General features: G+C 47.1%; 1 protein-coding gene across 1 annotated transcript in view; it reads left to right on the top strand.

Moving 5' to 3' along the window:
- The window catches only part of LOC139233687 (corticotropin-releasing factor receptor 1-like), a 350,288-nt gene that overhangs the window by 29,222 nt on the left and 299,928 nt on the right, over positions 1-21,138 (top strand). The gene's annotated exons all lie outside the window — the stretch shown is intronic.

Here is a 21,138-nt window from a genome sequence, read left to right as displayed (position 1 = left end):
TGTCGGGACTGCGTACTGTCAAGGACTACGTACTGTCGGGGACTGCATACTGTCAGGGACTACATAGTGTCAGGGACTGCGTACTGTCAGACTGTACAGCCGGGGACTGCGTACTGTCGGACTGTGTACAGTCGGGGACTGCGTACTGTCAGACTGCGTACAGTTGGGGACTGCGTACTGTCAGACTGCGTACAGTCGGGGACTGCGTACTGTCGGACTGCGTACTGTCGGGGACTGCGTACTGTGGAGGACTACGTACTGTCAGGGACTACATACTGTTGGGGTCTACGTACTGTCAGGGACTGCGTACTGTCGGACTGCGTACAGTCGGGGACTGCGTACTGTCGGTCTGCGTAAGGTTGTTGACTGCGTACAGTCGGGGACAGTGTACACTCGGGGACTGCTTACCGTCCAACTGCATACTGTCGGACTGCATACAGTCGGGGACTGCGTACAGTCGGGGACTGCATACTGTTGGACTGCGTACTGTCAGGGACTGCGTACTCTAAGGGACTGCGTATTGTCGGACTGCATACTGTCGACTGCGAACTGTCGGACTGCGTACAGTCGGGGACTGCGTACAGTCAGGGACTGCGTATTGTTGGACTGCATACTGTCGGGGACTGCGTATCGTTGGTACGTGCATGCTGTCAGGGATTTTTATATCAGTCTTTACGATAGAGGACACTAAAAAAATATCCCATGCCCAAATCCAAAGAGGACTGGAAAATAATGGTCAAGGCCTCTGCTATTTCCTCTTTTACTTCGCTTAGCAGCCTGGGGATGCATTTCATCCGGGCCTGGGGAATTATCTACTTTCAAAGCTGCTAAATCTTTTAATACTTCCTCTCTCACTCTATTTATTTCATCCAGAATATCTATAGCAGTATCTGCATTGCCCCTTTCCTTTGTGAAAACAGATGAAAATATTCGTTAAAAACCCTACCAACATCTTCCGCCTCCACACACAGAATACCCTCATGATCTTTAATAGGCACTACCTTTTCATTATTTACCCTCTTACTCTTAATATATTTATAGAATATCTAAGGGTTTTCCTTCATTTTGCTAGTCAAGAATTTTTCGTGCTCTCTCTTATCATTTCTAATATCGTTTTTAATTTTGCCTCTTAACTTTCTATATTCCTCTAAAGATTCTGAAGTATTTAGCCGCTGGTATATGACATAAGCATCCCTTTTTTTCTTAATCCTCCCCTGTAAGTCCCTAGACACCCAGGGGGCTGTAGAATTATTTTTCCCAGCCTTTTTCTTTAAGGGCACATGTTTGGCCTGAGCCTTCCGGATCTCCTCCTTGAATGCCTCCCACTGTTCCGACACCGATTTACCCACAAGTAGCTGTTTCCAGTCCACTTTGGCTAAATCACTCCTTAACTTAGCAAAATTAACTTTTCCCCACTTCGGGACTTTTATTCCAGGCCTATCCTTGACCTTATCCATAATCAACTTGAATCTGACAGAATTATGGTCACTGGCACCCAAGTGCTCTCCCACTAATACCCCTTCAACCTGCCCAGCTTAATTCCCCAAAACTAAATCCAAGACCGCCCCCTCTCGTGTTGGGCTTGCTACATACTGACTTAAAAAGTTCTCTTGAATGCATTACAAGAATTCCACACCCTCTATACACTTCACACTACATTTGTCCCAATCAATATTTGGAAAGTTAAAATCCCCTACTATTACTACCCTATTGTTTTTGGACTTGGCTTTTTGGGATCCTTGGCTTTACAAGATGAGAAATAGAGTATAAAAGCAAGGAAATTATGCTAAATATTTATCAAACACTGATTATGTTGTGTATGGAGAAAGAGTCTGACTGAACACTGCGAGCTCAAAGTAAAGTGTGACCGTAGTCTTTTATTGCAGGTCTCCAGATGCCTCTCCAACCTGTGAAGCCTCCTTAAATACCTGTGCTCCCAAGGGATTATGGGATCCCTTGGGACTCGATGGGATGAGGCCTCTGGTACAGAGTAAATACAAATTCACATATATAACAGGTTAGACCTCAGCTGGAGTATTGTGATCAATTCTGGGCACTGCATTTTAAGAAGGATGTCAAGGCCTGGGAGAGGGTGCAGAAGAGATTTAGAGAATGATTCCATTGAGTTACGTGGAGAGACTGGAGAAGCTGGGCTTGTTCTCCTTAGAGCAGAGAAGGTTAAGTGGAGATTTGATAGAGATGTTCAAAATCATGAGCAGTAAATGAGGAGAAACTGGTTCCAGTGGCAGAATGGTTGCTAACCGGAAGACACAGATTTGAGATAATTGGTAAAAGAACCAGAGGCAACGTGAGGAAAACTTTTTTATACCGTGAGTTGTGATCTGGAATTCGCTGCCTGAAAGGGCGCGAGGAGCAGATTCAATCGTAACTTTCAAAGGGAATTGGATAAATACTTGATGGGAAAAAATTTACAATGCTCCAGGGAAAGAACAGGGGCAGTGAGATTAATTGGATCACTCCACCAAAGAGCCAGCACAGACTCGATGGACCCAATTACCTCCTTCTCCCATGTATCATTCGATGATTCTATGGTTTGAAAACATCATTGCTTCAACTGACAATAAAACTCAGGACCTGGGCACAATGGGCATGATACTGGGCTTGGTACTGCCCATTGTTTGGGTGCTACAGGTGATACAGAATGTAAGATGCAACGAGTACAGGAATGCAACACGTACAGATTATAGAACTTTTTACTTAAAGGGTGGTGAGGTTGTGGAACAGATTAGTCATGGGCAGTGGAAGAAGAAACCTTAATGTGTTTGAGGAAGGAACTAAACAGATTCTTCTTAACAAAAGGAATTTAGGGAGATCACACCAAGGGAGTGCTGTGGGTAGATGGGCCGAAGGGAGTGCTGTGGGTGGCGCAGCTAGTTTGAGTCCCATTCTCACACAATGCTGCCTGGCCTTGCCCCCCCCCCCCCTCTGCACCCCCAAAGAGTGTCAGAACCCAGCCACATCAGTGCTCCAGAACCACACTTGGAGTATAGTCCTGGTCTCCAGATTACAAAAAGGATATTGAGGCACGTTATAAAGCACAACAAAGATTTACAAGGATAGTGCCAGAATTGAGCAACTGTCAGAATCAAGTGAACAGGCTGGGGCTCTTTCTCCAGAAAGCGAACACTGTAAGGCTCATGTATAGCCAGCCGTGGCTCAGTGGGTAACATTCTTACCTCTGAGTCAGCACTTGAGCACAAAAATCTTGGGTGACACATCAGTGCAGTACTGAGGGAGCGCTGTACTCTTGGGGGTGCTGTTTTTTGGATGAGATGTTAAACTGAGGACCCGTCTGCTCTCAAAAGTAGACCTGAAAGATCCCATGGTACTATTTTGAAGAAGAGCAGGGAGTTATCCCTGGTGTCCTGGTCAATATTTATCACTCAAAAAACAGATTATCTAGTCATTAACATATTGTTGTTTGTGGGAGCTTGCTGTGCGCAAATTGGCTGCCGTGTTTCCTACATTACAACAGTGACTACACTGCAAAAGTACTTCATTTAGGATTTATGAAAGGGAAATCGTGTTTTTTGAGGTTGTAACTAGTAGGGCAGATAATGGAAAGCAGTGGATGTAGTATATTTGAATTTTCAGAAAGCATTCGATAAACTGCCGCACAAGAGTTTATTACACGAAATTAGGGCTCATGGGAATGGGGTATTATATTAACATGGATTGAGAATTGGTTAACAAAAAGAAAACAGAATCAGAATAAAAGAGTCATTTTCAGGGTGGCAGGCTGTAACTAGTGGGCTACCGTAGGGTACAGTGCTGGACTTCAGCTCTTTACAATCCATATCAATGACTTCGATGAGGGGACTGAGTGTAATGTAACCAAGTTTGCTGACAATACAAAACTAGGTGGTAAAGTAAGTTGCAAAGAGGTTGCAAAGGGATATAGACCGGTTAAGTGAATGGGCAAGAACATGGCAGATGCAGTATGATGTGGATAAAGGTGAAGTTATCCACTTTGGTAGGAAGAATAGCAAAGTATTCACCAGACAGATTCCTGGGATGGGGAGCTTGTCCTACGAGGAGAGATTGAGGAGACTAGGTCTATATTCCCGAGAATTTAAAACAATAAGAGGTGATCTCATTGAAACATATACAATTCTTACAGGGCTTGACAGGGTAGATGCAGGGAGGATGTTCCCCTGGCTGGGGAGTCAAGAAAAAGGGGTCACAGTCTCAGGGTTAGGGGATGGCCATTTAGGACTGAGATGAGGAGGAAATTCTTCACTCAGAGAGTTATGAATCTTTGGCCTTCTCTGCCCCAGAGGTCTTATATTCAAGACAGAGATTGATAGATTTTTGGATATTAAGGGGATCAAGGGATATGGGAACAGTGCGGGAAGGTGGATAGAAGTTCAGCCATGATCTGATTGAATGGCGGAGCAGACTTACAGAGCCAAATGGCCTGCTCGTGTTCCTATTTCTTATGTTTTTATGTTCTCATCTTTATTGACTGTAAAGCGCTTTGGAGCAACCTGATGTTGTGAAAGGCGCTATATAAATCCAAACCTTTCTTTTTTCTTGCATGGGCCTGTTGGGTCCAATGACCTGTTTCTGTTCAGCTGTTTGTAACTCACCCTATCGTATAAAGGGTGCTCTGCTTCACCTTCAAGGCTTAAAGAAAAAATGTAATCAGCAGCAGAATTCTTTAAGCTCAGAGTCAAATTTATTATTAACTTTAACATCCTTTATTCTACCTTTGTTGACTCCAGGGATCATGGGCTGAGTTTTCCCCAGTGCCATTTCTTGGTGTATTGCCAGAGTGATGCTCGTTGTTTTGGCCCCAACTACTCCAAAAAAATAACTTGCAAGTTTCCTCGTTGTCATTTTTGAAATTGGTGCTGTGCAGCCTGTCCTTTAGTTTCGGGGGGCTGGAGCCTAATGTCTGCGTTGAAAAAAACAATGTTCCCCCCCTTCTGCGTATGCGTGAAAAAAAAATTATGTTTTTTACGTGATTGCTACGGGTGCACAAGCCCAGTACACCTCCCGGTCTGCAGTCGGCCATTTTTAAAGAGCCAGTTGTGTGCGAGAACTTTAATTCTCAGTGGTAAAATTGGAGCTGCAATATGCAATGCGGCTCAAGGACCAAGAATTTCTCACAGGACGAAGTGGAGTCACTAGTTACTGTAACTGAGGCCCGATGGCATGAGCTGGACACCAGCAAATGCCACATAAAAGTTTCACCCAATGAAATGAAGAAACGCTGGAACCAACTTGCAGAAGATTACTGTGTAATGGTGACCACCCCGAGGTCCGGAGACCAGGGCAAAAAGAAGTGGCAGGACCTTGGTCAAGCAGTTAGTGTAAGTAATATTTTCATTTATTCAATGGAATTGCAATTGTAAATGTGACCAACTGTATATGTCCAACCCAGCAGAAAGACACCCTCTCTAAAAAGTTGCATTTTCAGCTTTGCAGAGTAAGGTGGCACACAACAAAAGAGAGAGAACTCGAACAGGAGGAGGCCGGCAAATCTGCACCCACTGACACCCTTGGAAGAGAGGGTCGCTGCTTTGATGGGTCCTGCCTGGAGAAAAGCAACCACCACTGCACAAGCTGGGCCCGCACTCGAGAGCGAGGGTAAGTCCTGCAAATTCCACAGTCTGACTTTCCTAAATGTTAAGTACTGTGCGGGCTAGCCATGCTTCGGTTCATGGGGATGTCTCCATACACTTCGGTTGATGCAATGTACTACCATTCATCGTGGTCCTTCAAATCAGCCTGCTGCCTGCACTGTGTGAGCCTACTCATGTCATCTTATCCCCTCCTCTGCTGCAAACCATTTGTCTGTTCTGTTATATTTTGCAGAACTTGAGGCCAACCCTGACGAGCCTGGCCGATGCAGAAGAAGGTTCAGATGCAGATGAGCCTGAAGAGGAGAACATCTTCCAATCCCACCTTCCAGACCAAGAGCATGAGGGTGAGGGTGAGGTGCAGGGGGAGGGGATGGATGAAGGCCCCACTGTTGTACTCACTAAAGAGGAGATGCAGATGCCACCCATTGAGGTGCTAGCCTCTTTCCTGAGTGGTTTCGCACAGTCTGAGGCTGCGGGTCCCAATGAGATGCAGCGAGCCACACCCAGGGTGAGGAGGGGAAGGAGAGCTCAACCTCGTTCTCCTCTTATGCAGGATCTAACAGATGTGGGTCAGATGATGGCAATGAGTGGGGAGAGCATTGACCTTACCCGTTCACTCTTGGACACTATCAGTGGGGTGAGTGATGAGGTCGCAGGACTGTCGGGAGAAGTAACAACACTCTCACGAGAAATGGGAACACTGTCCGGGAACATGCGGGAGGGAATGTCACAGGTATCTGATACACTGTCGGTGAACATGAGGGAGGGGGTGTTGCAGGTAGTTGAGAAGCTGTTGGGGCACATGAGGGAGGGAATATCGGAGTTGGCTGCTGCAATAAGGGAACGCACCCAGACCCTGTGGCTATTGACGGTATCAACTGCCACTCACACTCCAATCCCCAGACTAGCCTCTGAAGAGCCCCAAGCCAGGCCTTCCACGCCCCCCATCAAGAAGTGCGCATTACCCGAGATGCTTGAAAGAATAAGCTTGGTACCAACCAAACGTTGTGCCACCGCCTGCAGGCAGGGGTGGAGTCACCAAGACCCAGCGCAGCGGGCGGTCTTAGAATAAGGTGGAGGAGAGATGGGTGCAGCCTTTCTTTGCTGTTGTTGTTGTTGTTATTATTGTTGTTACTGTTGTAACAGTTCTCAAATTTAAAGTTTTTTGTAAGTGATCTAAATTTACAAGTTTAAACGTTTGTAAGTGATCTTAAAGTTTGTAATTGATTTTAAAGTTTGTAAGTCATCTTAACTGAAAACTTTAAAGTTTGATACAAGAATATTTTTATGAAAGTTAAGTTAAATGCAAACAAGTGTTAAACTTTTGAATAAAATATATTTTAAATTTTAACTGAATCATTTACATCATTTGTTCCATTATTAACACAATACAACATTACAGAACAGATCCAAACAGTAAACATGGCCCACTTGGAATAGTTGCCACTGAGCCTTCAGGCAGCAAAGCGTTCACAGTTGAGCTACTGGCGCAAAGCTCGAGGAATCGTTAAATGGGCATGACGGCGCGCCCGCTTCCGCCATTGTGCTTCGGGTTTGGGTAGTTACATGGCTCCTTTATCCTCCTCCTGCTCCTCCTCATCATCTGCATCTTCCTTATCATCATCAGCCGCTCTCACCTCAGGTGGTCTTCTATCAGCTGCTGCTGCCTCATGATGGTGAAGTTATGCAGCATGCAGCACACAACAGTGAACTAATCGACAATCTCAGGGGAATATTGCAAGTAGCCTCCGGGATGGTCCAGGCATCGGAAACGATGTTTCAAGATGCTGCACAAGTTAAAAGTTCACGGGTTTAGGGGTAATATATATTAACATGGATAGAGGATTGGCTAACTAACAGAAAACAGAGTTGGGATAAATGGTTCATTCTAAGGTTGGCAACCAGTAACTAGTGGGGTGCCGCGGGGATCAGTGCTGGGACCCCAACTATTTACAATCTATATTAACGACTTGGAAGAAGGGACCGAGTGTAACGTAGCCAGGTTTGCTGACGATACAAAGATGGGAGGAAAAGCAATGTGTGAGGAGGACACAAAAAATCTGCAAAAGAACATAGACAGGCTAAGTGAGTGGGCAAAAATTTGGCAGATGGAGTATAATGTTGGAAAATGTGAGGTCATGCACTTTGGCAGAAAAAAAATCAAAGAGCAAGTTATTATTTAAATGGAGAAAAATTGCAAAGTGCTGCAGTACAGCGGGACCTGGGGGTATTTGTGCATGAAACACAAAAGGTTAGTATGCAGGTACAGCAAGTGATCAGGAAGGCCAATGAAATCTTGGCCTTTATTGCAAAGGGGATGGAGTATAAAAGCAGGGAAGTCTTGCTACAGTTATACAGGGTATTAGTGAGGCCACACCTGGAATACTGCGAACAGTTCTGGTTTCCATATTTAAGAAAGGATATACTTGCATTGGAGGCAGTTCAGAGAAGGTTCACTCGGTTGATTCCGGAGATGAGATGGATGCAGAGAGGATGTGTCCAGTGATAGGGAAGACCAGAACTAGGGGGCATAATCTTAGAATAAGGGGCCACCCATTTAAAACTGAGATGAGGAGAAATTTCTTCTCTGAGGGGTGTAAATCTGTGGAATTTGCTGCCTCAGAGAGCTTTGGAAGCCGGGACATTGAATAAATTTCAGACAGCGATAGACAGTTCCTTAACTGATAAGGGATTAAAGGGTTATGGGGAGCGGACAGGGAAGTGGACCTGAGTCCATGATCGGATCAGTCATGATCGTATTAAATGGCTCCTATTTCTTATGTTCTTATGTTCTTATGCCAATGGTCCTCTCTATTATGCTGCATGTTGCAATGTGTGACATGTTATATTCCTGGTCAGCTTCCATCCGGGTTATGTGTAGGGGCATCATGAGTCAGGTGGTGAGGCCGTACCCTTTGTCTCCTAGCAGCCATCTCTGCCCTTCTGGCTGCTGCTGAGACATGGCAGATATAACGCTGTCGCGTAGGATGAACACACCATGGGTGCTCCCAGGGTATCTCGCATCGACTGACATGATGCGATGCATGTCATCGCACATGAGCTGAACATTCACAGAGTGGAAGCCTTTTCTGTTCCTGTACATCTCGGCAGCCTCCAAAGGTGCTCGCAAGGCTATATGGCTGCAATCAATGATGCCTGTATCTTTGGGAAGCCAGCAATCCTGGAAAAGCCCACAGCCCTGTCACACATTGCCGGTTATGGAGAACTTTATGTAATCATTGCTCCGGGCATATAGTGCAGCTGTCACCTGCCGAATGCAGATATGTGTTGCATGTTGAGAAATGGTACACACATCCCCAGTTGTGGCCTGGAATCATCCAGATGCATAGAATGAAAGCACAGCTGTAACCTTTATTTCAACTGACAAAGCAGTCCTCCTGACTTTTCAAGGATGAAGGTCTGCTTTTATTAACTCGCAGATCTCGGTTACAACTTATTTGCGGAAACGCAGCCTTCACACACAGTCTGCCTCACACAGGTGTGGGTATGACCTCCTGTCTCGATTTACCTGAGGCGGGTAAGGCCTCCTCCCCATCATCCTACGTGCTCTGAGGTTCCTCAGGTGATGCTGCCTGATCAATCTTCTCCTCCACAGCACTACCATGTAGAAACCTTGCACGAGGTGTGGCATTGTCAGTGTTGTCCCCGTAATTTAATTGTAGCTTTGCAAGAAGCTCAAAACAGCAGGAGAAAAGACAGCACTCATAAATTCTTTCCTCTCTCTCTCCCTCCAAGGTGGACGCCCTGGTATGGACCACACCCTGGTCTGCGCATGCGCAATAGGCTTGCTTAGAACGGGAAGCTCAGCATTCAATGAAGAAACTAAGTCTAATGCAATTCTTTAATTTTGGATTTAAAGAAAAATACCACCCCACCACTTAATGTCCGCTCACTGGGCTCGAGGGTCGGCTGACAGAATGGCTCCCTCGCCCGGACACGGGCTCAGCTTCCACACCTCCACACCCACCGGCTTCTTTGGAAGCTGCTGTATAGCCAAAGGGTTCTCATCCCTTCAGTTCAGCTTCCCACCTCCCACGCCCCCCCCAGGTTTCTTTTGAAGCCGAGCCCCAAGCCCCTGTGTCCTTGAGCACATGGAGTATTCTCCTCAGATGACAAAGCTTTGATCTCATTCCAGTTCCATTTGATTTTTTCGAACCAGTTCCTGCCGAACACTGTTGGACCATTGCCTGGAACAATAATGGTCAATCGTGAACCACGCTATCATACGACACCTTGATTACTGAACTGCCAATCACTGTCAAGAGTTCTTTAGTGTACATATGCACCTTGGCATTGACTGTGTTGTGTATGGAGAAAGAGTCAGACTGAACACTGTGAGCTCAAAGTAAAGTGTGACCTTAGTCTTTTATTGCAGGTCTCCAGATTGCCTCTCCAACCTGTGAATCCTCCTTCAATACCTGTGCTCCCAAGGGATTATGGGATCCCTTGGGACTTCAGGGGATGAGCCCTCTGGTGGCTGTACAGAGTAAATACAAGTCCACATATATAAAAACATTCCCCCTCGCCAAAGTCAATAGTGTAACTATTTACAATGTGAGTCGATCTGGGGCCCTTCTTGCCCTCGTCTCGGTGTGAAAGCTGGTGTTGTTGAGTCATTTGTTGGGCCCTCGCTGGGCTGCTGTGGATGATGGGTTCTGCTTCGTGGTCAACCGTGGTGCCGGTTGCCACTGGTGTGTGTGTTGGGGGATCAAAAAAGGTAGGGTCCAAGGTGGGTTGCTCAGGATAGTCTGTGAATCTGAGTTTGATTTGGTCCAAGTGTTTCCGGTGAATTAGTCCATTTGAAAGTTTGACCCGAAACACCCTGCTCCCCTTTTTGGTCATGACAGTGCCAGGAAGCCACTTGGGACCTTGTCCATATTTTAATACAAATACAGGATCATTGACTTCAATCTCGCGTGACACATTTGCACATTTCATGGTATGCACTTTGTTGAAGCCGCCTGCTCTCTACCTGTTCATGTCGATCAGGGTGAACTAACGAGAGCCTTGTCTTAAGTGCTCTTTTCATGAGCAGTTCAGCAGGTGGGATCCCAGTGAGTGAGTGGGGTCTCATGCGGAAGGTATGCAGGACTCGGGATAAGCGAGTCTGCAGTGAGTCTTCAGTTACCCTCTTCAAGCCTTGCTTGATGGTTTGCACTGCTCTCTCTGCCTGACCATTGGACGCTGGTTTAAACGGGTTAGATGTAACATGTTTGATCCCGTTACCGGTCATGAATTCTTTGAGCTCAGCACTGGTAAAACATGGCCCGTTGTCACTCAGCAGGACATCGGGTAGGCCGTGTGTGCCACACACGGCCCGCAGGCTTTCAGTGGTGGCAGCGGTCGTGCTAGCCGACATTATCTCACATTCAATCCACTTGGAGTACGCGTCTACAACTGCAAGGAACATTTTACCCAAGAACGGGCCCACATAGTCGACGTGTACCCTAGACTACGGTTTGGAGGGCCAAGACCATAAACTTAGTGGCGCCTCCCTGTGTACATTGCTTAACTGCGAGCATGTATTACATCTGTGAACGCAGGACTCTTAAGTCCGCATCGATACCGGGCCACCACATGTGGGATCTGGCTATTACCTTCATCATTATGATGTCTGGGTGTGTACTGTGGAGGTCATTGATGAAGGTGTCTCTGCCCTTCTTGGGGATCACTACTCGATTGCCCCACAGAAGGCAGTCTGCCTGTATAGACATTTCATCTTTGCGCCGCTGGAACAGCTTTATCTCTTCCTGCATTTCAACTGGGACACTGGACCAGTTCCCGTGAAGCACACAGCTTTTGACAAGAGATAATAAGGGGTCCTGGCTTGTCCAGGTTTTGATCTGACAGGCAGTGACGGGTGATTGCTCACTCTCAAATGCTTCCATAACCATGGCTAGATCTGCGGGCTGCACCATTTCCATTCCCGTGGTGGGCAATGGCAGCCTACTGAGAGCATCGGCACAGTTTTCTGTGCCTGGCCTGTGGCGGATGGCATAGTTGTATGCGGACAACGTGAGCGCCCATCTCTGGATGCGGGCCGATGCGTTGGTATTTATCCCTTTACGCTCGGAAAACAGGGATATAAGTGGCTTATGTTCAGTTTCCAATTCGAATTTTAGCCCAAACAGGTATTGATACATTTTGTTTACCCAATAGACACACGCTAACGCTTCTTTTTCAATCATGCTGTGGGCTCTCTCAGCCTTAGACAGACTCCTGGATGCATAGGCAACCGGTTGCAGTTTCCTTAAATCATTAGCTTGTTGCAATAAACACCCGACGCCATATGACGACGCATCACATGCTAGTACCAAACGCTTACATGGATCATACAACACAAGCAATTTGTTTGAGCATAATAACTTTCTCGCTTTTACAAAGGCATTTTCTTGGCCTCACCCCAAACCCATTTGTCCCCTTTTCGTAGTAAGACATGTAATGGTTCTAACAGTGTGTCGAGACCCGGTAAGAAGTTACCAAAGTAGTTCAAGAATGCCAGAAACGACCGCAGCTCCGTCACGTTCTGTGGCCTCGGTGCGCTCTCGATTGCCTCTGTCTTCAGGTTGGTGGCCTGATGCCGTCCGCCGCAATCCTCCTTCCCAAGAACTCCACTTTAGGTGCCAGGAAAACGCACTTCGAGTATTTTAACATGAGTCCCACGCGGTTGAGTCGACTAAGAACCTCCTCCAGGTGCTGCAGGTGCTCGACTGTGTTCTGACCTGTGACCAAGATATCGTCCTGGAAGACCACGGTGTGCGGGACCGACTTCAATAAACTTTCCCTGTTTCTCTGGAATATCGCCACCGCTGATCGAATTCCAAATGGGCATCTGTTATAAACAAAAAGACCCTTGTGCGTGTTGATGCAGTTGAGGGCCTTCGATGATTCCTCCAGTTCCTGCGTCATGCAGGCTGAAGTCAGATCCAGCTTCGTGAACGTCTTTCCTCCCTCCAGCGTTGCAAAGAGGTCATCAGCCTTTGGTAGTGTATATTGGTCCTGCAGGGAGAACGATTGATCGTTACTTCGTAATCGCCACAGATACTGACGGTGCCGTCTCCCTTGAGGACTAGGACAATAGGACTGGCCCACTCGCTGAGCTCGATCGGTGAAATAATGCCCTCTCTTTGCAGCCGGTCTAGCTCGATCTCTACACTTTCTCTCATCATGTACGGTACTGCTCTCACCTTGTGATGGATGGGTCGCGCCCCCGGAATTAGGTAGATCTGCACTTTTGCCGCTTGGAATTTCCCGATGCCTGGTTCGAACAGCGAAGGAAATTTGTTTAAGACCTGGGCACACCAAGTGGCATCAGCGGGCGATAGCGCTCGGATGTCATCCCAGTTTCAGCGTATCTTTCCCAGCCAGCTCCTGCCGAGCAGCGTGGGACAATCGCCTGGTACCACCCAGAGTGGTAGCTTGTGCACCGCTCCATCATAGGAGACCTTTACGGTAGCACTGCCGATTACAGGAATCAGATCTTTCATGTAAGTTCTTAGTTTTGTGCGAACTGGAGTTAAGACTGGCCTTGAGCCCTTGTTGCACCACAACCTTTCGAAAGTCTTTTTGCCCATGATGGACTGGCTCGCGCCCATGTCCAGCTCCATTGACACCGGGAGTTCATTTAGTTCAACATTCAGCATTATTGGGGGATAATTCGTGGTGAATGTGTGCACCCCATGTACCTCTGCCTCCTCTATCTGAGGCTCTGGTTCATCGTGATCCTCCGTGGATCTGTCCTCCTCTGCAACATGATGGTTTGCAGGTTTAACAGGCTTAGCAGCTCGCCTGCACACTCGTTGGTGGTGTCCCATTGTTCCACAGCTCTTGCAAATGTACTCTTTGAATTGGCATGAATGGAAACGATGATCAGCCCCGTAGCGCCAACAAGGTGTTAATGGCCTTGCATTCATCACCCTTGATGATGGACTCTGAGTCATCTGCGGACATGCAGCTGCAGGTATGTGTGACCTGCCCTGTACGTTATGATTTGAAAACAACATCACTTTGTTCACAGTACTTTTGGCAGCACTTGTGTTCTGAGAGATTTGCTTCATATTGTCACTGGTGGCAATGAACACCTGGGCTATCGCTATGGCCTTACTCAAGGTTGGGGTCTCTACAGTCAAAAGTTTGCGAAGTATGGTTTTGTGGTCAAGTACGAAAAAGTCTCTGAGCATGTGCTCCAAATGTCCTTCAAATTCACAATGTCCTGCAAGGCGTCTTAGCTTGGCGACATAACCCGCCACTTCCTGGTCTTCAGATCTTTTGTAGGTGTAGAACTGGTACCTCGCCATCAGAACGCTTTGCTTTGGGTTCAAATGCTCTCGGACCAGTGTGCACAAATCGTCATATGATTTCTCCATGGGTTTCGCTGTGGTAACTAGATTCTTCATGAGGCCATACGTTGGTGCCCCACAGACGGTGAGGAGGATCGCCCTTCGTTTGGCAGCGTTCTCTTCCCCATCTAGCTCGTTGGCCATGAAGTATTGGCCGAGTCGCTCCACAAATGTTTCCCAATCATCTCCCTCCAAATATTTCTCCAGGATGCCCATTGTTCTCTGCATCTTTGTATTCCCTATCTGTATCTCGTCACCAGTTGTTGTGTATGGAGAAAAGTCAGACTGAACATTGTGAGCTCAAAGTTAAGTGTGACCTTAGTCTTTTATTGCAGATCTCCAGAGTGCCTCTCCAACCTGTGAAGCCTCTTTAAATACTTGTGCTCCCAAGGGATTATCGGATTCCTTGGGACTCCAGGGGATGAGCTCTCTGGTGGCTGTACAGAGTAAATACAAGTCCACATATATAACAGACTGGACTTAGCTTAGGCCTCATAGCCTTAGTATCCCATAGCCTGTCGAATGTTCTCTGCCTTATTATTGATTGACTCGCACCCATGTCCAAATCCATCGGTACTGGCTCACCATTAAGTTTTACATTAATCATTATCGGTTGGCTCTTTGTTAGGAAAGAATACAGTCCTATCCTTCCTCCTCTGGTATCTTGGATTGCATATCTGGATCCGCGCGAGACTGGTCGTCATCCTCCACGCGGTGTGTCGCAGCACGCTTGCTCAGTTCTGGACACATGTGCTGGAGATGCCCCACTCTCGAACAGCCTTTACAAACATGCTGTTTAAACTGACACTGGTGATGTCGATGATTTCCCCCCCAACACCAACACGGTGATATCGGACTCATTCCCGTTGGCGGACTTTGAGCAGCCATAGGTTTTGCGTACGCAGTCGGGTAGGCCCTGCCATATGCAGCTCTGCCAAATGATGATACTATTGTGTTTACAGTACTTGTTGAGTTATGATTTTTCAATGATATCTGCTTTAAGCCTTTGTTCATCATCATGGCCTTGCTCAAATCCAACATCTCCGCCGCCAATAGCTTACGCAGGATCACCTCGTGGTTGATGCCGATTACAAAGAAGTCCTGCAGCATGTCTGCTAATGCAGTTTCGAACTTACACGGTCTAGCTAGACATTTTAGATTGGCAACGAATTCCGACACATCCTGGCCCTCAGAATGAATGTGCATATAGATTCGATATCTTGAGATGATGATATCTTCATCTGGTTTGAGATGGTCATGCACCAGAGCACAGAATGTTTCATAGTCCTTGTCCATTGGACTTAAGGGCGAGAGGAGATTCTTTATAAATCCATAGATTTTCGGACCGCAAAACGTGAGGAGGACCGCCCAGCGCCGAACTGCGTCTGCCTCTTCCTCCATTTTGTTGGCCACGAAGTACTGGTTCAAGTGGGCTACAAAGTCTGCCCAATCTTCTCTCTCCACGAATCACTCCTGTATTCCAATTGTACTCATTTTTGCATGTGAAGGTTTTTGTTACCTCGTCGCCAAATGTTGTGTATGTAATAACTCGATAGACTGAATACTGTAAACTGTGAACAGGTACAAACCTGGCTCGACTTTATTAGGGCCCAAAGTGATTACATTACAAGATGACTGGCCTTTTATACCTGGGCCACACATACACGTGTGCACAGCCCAATGACCTCTGACAGTGGCACCACCCCTAACGTCCCTTTTGGCCAACAACAAGGCCATAAATGCGAATGCATCGGCCCGCATACAGAGGTGGGCACTTACGTTAGCTGCCTATGACTACACAATTGGGCACAGACCTGGCACTGAAAACTGTGCCAATGCACTCAACAGGCTCCCACTAGCCACCACTGAGGGGGCAACTGAGCATGATGCTGAGATGGTCATGGCTGTTGAAACTTTCGAAAGCGAAGGTTCACCTGTGACAGCCCGTAAGATTAAAGTCTGGACAAATAAAAACCCGCTACTATCTTTAGTTCAGAAATGTATCCTGAATGGGGACTGGACAGCCACATACGGGGCATGCCCTGAGGAGGTTAAACTGTTTCATAGGCGCAAGAATGAACTCTCGATCCAGGCCGATTGCCTACTGTGGGGAAACCGAGTAGTCATGCCCCAGAAGGGCAGAGAGGTATTTTTCAGAGAACTTCACAATGAGCATCCGGGAATTGCCATGATGAAGGCAATTGCCAGGTCACACGTTTGGTGGCCAGGGATAGACGCAGATCTGGAACTTTGTGTTCGCGGGTGCAACACGTGTGCTCAGCTGGGCAACGCACCCAGGGAAGCCCCCATTAGCCCGTGGTCCTGGCCCGCCAAGCCATGGTTACGCATCCATGTAGATTACGCAGGTCCTTTCAAGGGAAAAATGTCTTTGGTTGTAGTAGACACCTACTCCAAATGGATTGAGTGTGCATTTTAAATTCAAGCACATCCTCTGCCACGGTAGAAAGTCTACAGGCAATGTTCGCCGCCCACGGTCTACCGGACGTCTTGGTCAGCGACAATGACCCGTGCTTCACAAGCACTGAATTCCAGGACTTCATGGCGGGCAATGGAATCAACCATGTCAGAACGGCACCGTTCAAGCCGGTCTCAAACGGCCAGGCGGAACAAGCAGTGCAGATAATCAAACAGGGGATGCTCAGAATCCAAGGGGGTTCCCTACAAAGCCGCTTATCATGCCTCCTGTTGGCCAATAGATCCCGACCGCACTCGCCCACAGGGGTTCCACCTGCAGAGCTGCTAATGAAAAGGACGCTCAAAACCAGGTTATCCCTTATACACCGTACTATGAAAGAAATTGTCGAGAGCAGGCGCCAGTCACAATGTGACTACCATGACGGGAATGCGAGGGTGTGATGTATTGATGTCAATGACCCTGTTTTTGTCCTTAATTATGCTGCAGGGCCCAAATGGCTTGCAGGCACTGTGGTTGCCAAAGAGGGGAATAGGGCTATGGTAGTTAAACAAACACGTGGATCAAACTAAAAGGAGGTTCAACAACCCCATAGAAGAAGCAGAGGAAGAACACGACGTAGAGTTCACTCCTCCACAGGTGACCGAACACCGGAACCAAGTGGAGGAGAACCCAGTCACTGTGGGCAGTCCGAACAGGCCTGAGGCACCGTAAACAGCAGACACTCAGGCCAGTGCCCAACAACCAGAGCCCCAACTCAGGTATTCTACAAGGGAACGTAAACCACCAGAGAGACTTAACCTGTGATCCCAATAAGGCTTTGGGGCGGAGGTGATGTCAAGTATTCAACTGTCATTGTAACCCATGTATAAACTGACCTAAGTTGTATACCTTGAGAACATTGACCACTGGGGGCGAACTTGTGGGAGACACTCCTAACCTGGACTTTCAGGTATAAAAGGGGAAGTTCCAGCCACCTTCAGTTTCTGGAGGTCTTGGTAATAAAGGTAATTGGTCACAGAGTGACCTTCTCTCAAGTATGGGCCTCGTGTGCATTTATACTGTATAGTAAGGACATATTAGTTGGTGTAGTTGTTGGTGCTGCTGGTGTGTCTGGTGGGGGCTGATTACGAGGGGCAAGGTGAGACAGTACAAACCATACCCATTCTGCTGTAATACATGGCAATGGTGAAAGTGGCTGTTCCAACGAGGTGCCACTGGATAGAGAGTTTTCCCCAAACACTTGCAACCTGCGTAACGCTCAATCTGTCTTCCAAATGCAGCAAGCAACAGATTCTGAGCTTGGAAAGTGAGCATCCGTGAGATGGGAGCATTTATAGCACATTTCCAGCTTTCAAGTAATGAAATTATTCCATGACCATTCAACTCCCGCCCTGCTGATCTGACATGATCCCGAGCAGCATGGATCACATGGGCAATGTGAAGGTCAGCTTAAAATAGTTCTTAATCCTCTGTTAACAAGGTCACAATTACTTGAATTCACTAATGGTTCACTAATGCCCTTTAGGGAAGGAAATCTGCTGCCCTTACTCGGTCTGGCCTATATGTGACTCCAGACCCACAGCAATGTGGTTCACCCTGAACTGCCCTCTCAAATGGCAATCTGGCCACTCAGTTGTAACAAACCACTGCAAGAAACTATAATAAGAATAAAACTGGACGGACCACCCGGCATCGACCTCAGCACTGGCTTCAGACACAACAAAGGCATACCCAGCCCAGTCGACCCGGCAAAGTCCTCCTCGCCAACATCTGCCGACTTGTGCCAAAATTGAGAGAGCTGTCCCACAGACTCATTGAGCAACAGCCTCACATAGTCATACTCACAGAATCATGCCAATCTGCCAATGTCCCAGACTCCTCCATCACCATCCCTGGGTATGTCCTGTCCCACCGGCAGGACAGACTTACCCGAGGTGGTGGCACAGTGGTACACAGTCGGGAGGGAGTGGCCCTGGGAGTCCTCAACATTGATTCTCGACCCCATGAAGTCTCATGGCTTCAGGTCAAACATGGGCAAGGAAACCTCCTGCTGATTACCACCTACCCCCTCCCTCAGCTGATGAATCAGTACTCCTCCATGGTGAAACATAGAAACATAGAAACATAGAAAATAGGTGCAGGAGCAGGCCATTCAGCCCTTCTAGCCTGCACCGCCATTCAATGAGTTCATGGCTGAACATGAAACTTTAGTACCCCCTTCCTGCTTTCTCGCCATACCCCTTGATCCCCCGAGTAGTAAGGACTTCATCTAACTCCCTTTTGAATATATTTAGTGAATTGGCCTCAACTACTTTCTGTGGTAGAGAATTCCACAGGGTCACCACTCTCTGGGTGAAGAAGTTTCTCCTCATCTCGGTCCTAAATGGCTTACCCCTTATCCTTAGACTGTGACCACTGGTTCTGGACTTCCCCAACATTGGGAACATTCTTCCTGCATCCAACCTGTCCAAACCCGTCAGAATTTTAAACGTTTCTATGAGGTCCCCTCTCACTCTTCTGAACTCCAGTGAATACAAGCCCAGTTGATCCAGTCTTTCTTGATAGGTCAGTCCCACCATCGCGTGAATCAGTCTGGTGAATCTTCGCTGCACTCCCTCAATAGCAAGAATGTCCTTCCTCAAGTTAGGAGACCAAAACTGTACACAATACTCCAGGTGTGGCCTCACCAAGGCCCTGTACAACTGTAGCAACACCTCCCTGCCCCTGTACTCAAATCCCCTCGCTATGAAGGCCAACATGCCATTTGCTTTCTTAACCGCCTGCTGTACCTGCATGCCAACCTTCAATGACTGATGTACCATGACACCCAGGTCTCGTTGCACCTCCCCTTTTCCTAATCTGTCACCATTCAGATAATAGTCTGTCTCTCTGTTTTTACCACCAAAGTGGATAACCTCACATTTATCCACATTATACTTCATCTGCCATGCATTTGCCCACTCACCTAACCTATCCAAGTCACTCTGCAGCCTCATAGCATCCTCCTCGCAGCTCACACAGCCACCCAACTTAGTGTCATCCACAAATTTGGAGATACTACATTTAATCCCTTCGTCTAAATCATTAATGTACAATGTAAACAGCTGGGGCCCCAGCACAGAACCTTGCGGTACCCCACTAGTCACTGCCTGCCATTCTGAAAAGTACTTATTTACTCCTACTCTTTGCTTCCTGTCTGACAACCAGTTCTCAATCCACGTCAGCACACTACCCCCAATCCCATGTGCTTTAACTTTGCACATTAATCTCTTGTGTGGGACCTTGTCGAAAGCCTTCTGAAAGTCCAAATACACCACATCAACTGGTTCTCCTTTGTCCACTTTACTGGAAACATCCTCAAAAAATTCCAGAAGATTTGTCAAGCATGATTTCCCTTTCACAAATCCATGCTGACTTGGACCTATCATGTCACCATTTTCCAAATGCGCTGCTATGACATCCTTAATAATTGATTCCATCATCTTATCCACTACTGAGGTCAGGCTGACCGGTCTATAATTCCCTGTTTTCTCTCTCCCTCCTTTTTTAAAAAGTGGGGTTACATTGGCTACCCTCCACTCGATAGGAACTGATCCAGAGTCAATGGAATGTTGGAAAATGACTGTCAATGCATCCGCTATTTCCAAGGCCACCTGCTTAAGTGCTCTGGGATGCAGTCTATCAGGCCCTGGGGATTTATCGGCCTTCAATCCCATCAATTTCCCCAACACAATTTCCCGACTAATAAAGATTTCCCTCAGTTCCTCCTCCTGACTCGACCCTCTGACCCTTTTTATATCCGGAAGGTTGTTTGTGTCCTCCTTAGTGAATACTGAACCAAAGTACTTGTTCAATTGGTCTGCCATTTCTTTGTTCCCCGTTATGACTTCCCCTGATTCTGACTGCAGGGGACCTACGTTTGTCTTTACTAACCTTTTTCTCTTTACACACCTATAGAAACTTTTGCAATCCGCGTTAATGTTCCCTGCAAGCTTCTTCTCGTACTCCATTTTCCCTGTCCTAATCAAACCCTTTGTTCTCCTCTGCTGAGTTCTAAATTTCTCCCAGTCCCCAGGTTCGCTGCTATTTCTGGCCAATTTGTATGCCACTTCCTTGGCTTTAATACTATCCCTGATTTCCCTAGATAGACACGGTTGAGCCACCTTCCCTTTTTTATTTTTACGCCAGACAGGAATGTACAATTGTTGTAATTCATCCATGCAATCTCTAAATGTCTGCCATTGCCCATCGACAGTCAACCCCTTAAGTATTATTCGCCAATCTATCCTAGCCAATTCACGCTTCATACCTTCAAAGTTACCCTTCTTCAAGTTCTGGACCATGGTCTCTGAATTAACTGTTTCATTCTCCATCCTAATGCAGAATTCCACCATATTATGGTCACTCTTCCCCAAGGGGCCTCGCACAATGAGATTGCTAATTAATCCTCTCTCATTACACAACACCCAGTCTAAGATGGCCTCCCCCCTAGTTGGTTCCTCGACATATTGGTCTAGAAAACCATCCCTTATGCACTCCAGGAAATCCTCCTCCACCGTATTGCTTCCAGTTTGGCTAGCCCAATCTATGTGCATATTAAAGTCACCCATTCTAACTGCTGTACCTTTATTGCATGCACCCCTAATTTCCTGTTTGATGCCCTCCCCAACATCACTACTACTGTTTGGAGGTCTGTACACAACTCCCACTAACGTTTTTTGCCCTTTGGTGT

The sequence above is a fragment of the Pristiophorus japonicus genome, chromosome 21 (assembly GCF_044704955.1).
Source record: "Pristiophorus japonicus isolate sPriJap1 chromosome 21, sPriJap1.hap1, whole genome shotgun sequence".
Taxonomy (NCBI): Eukaryota; Metazoa; Chordata; class Chondrichthyes; family Pristiophoridae; genus Pristiophorus; species Pristiophorus japonicus.
Note: the sequence above shows the minus strand (reverse complement) of the source record. Positions and strands in the feature narration are given on the sequence as shown.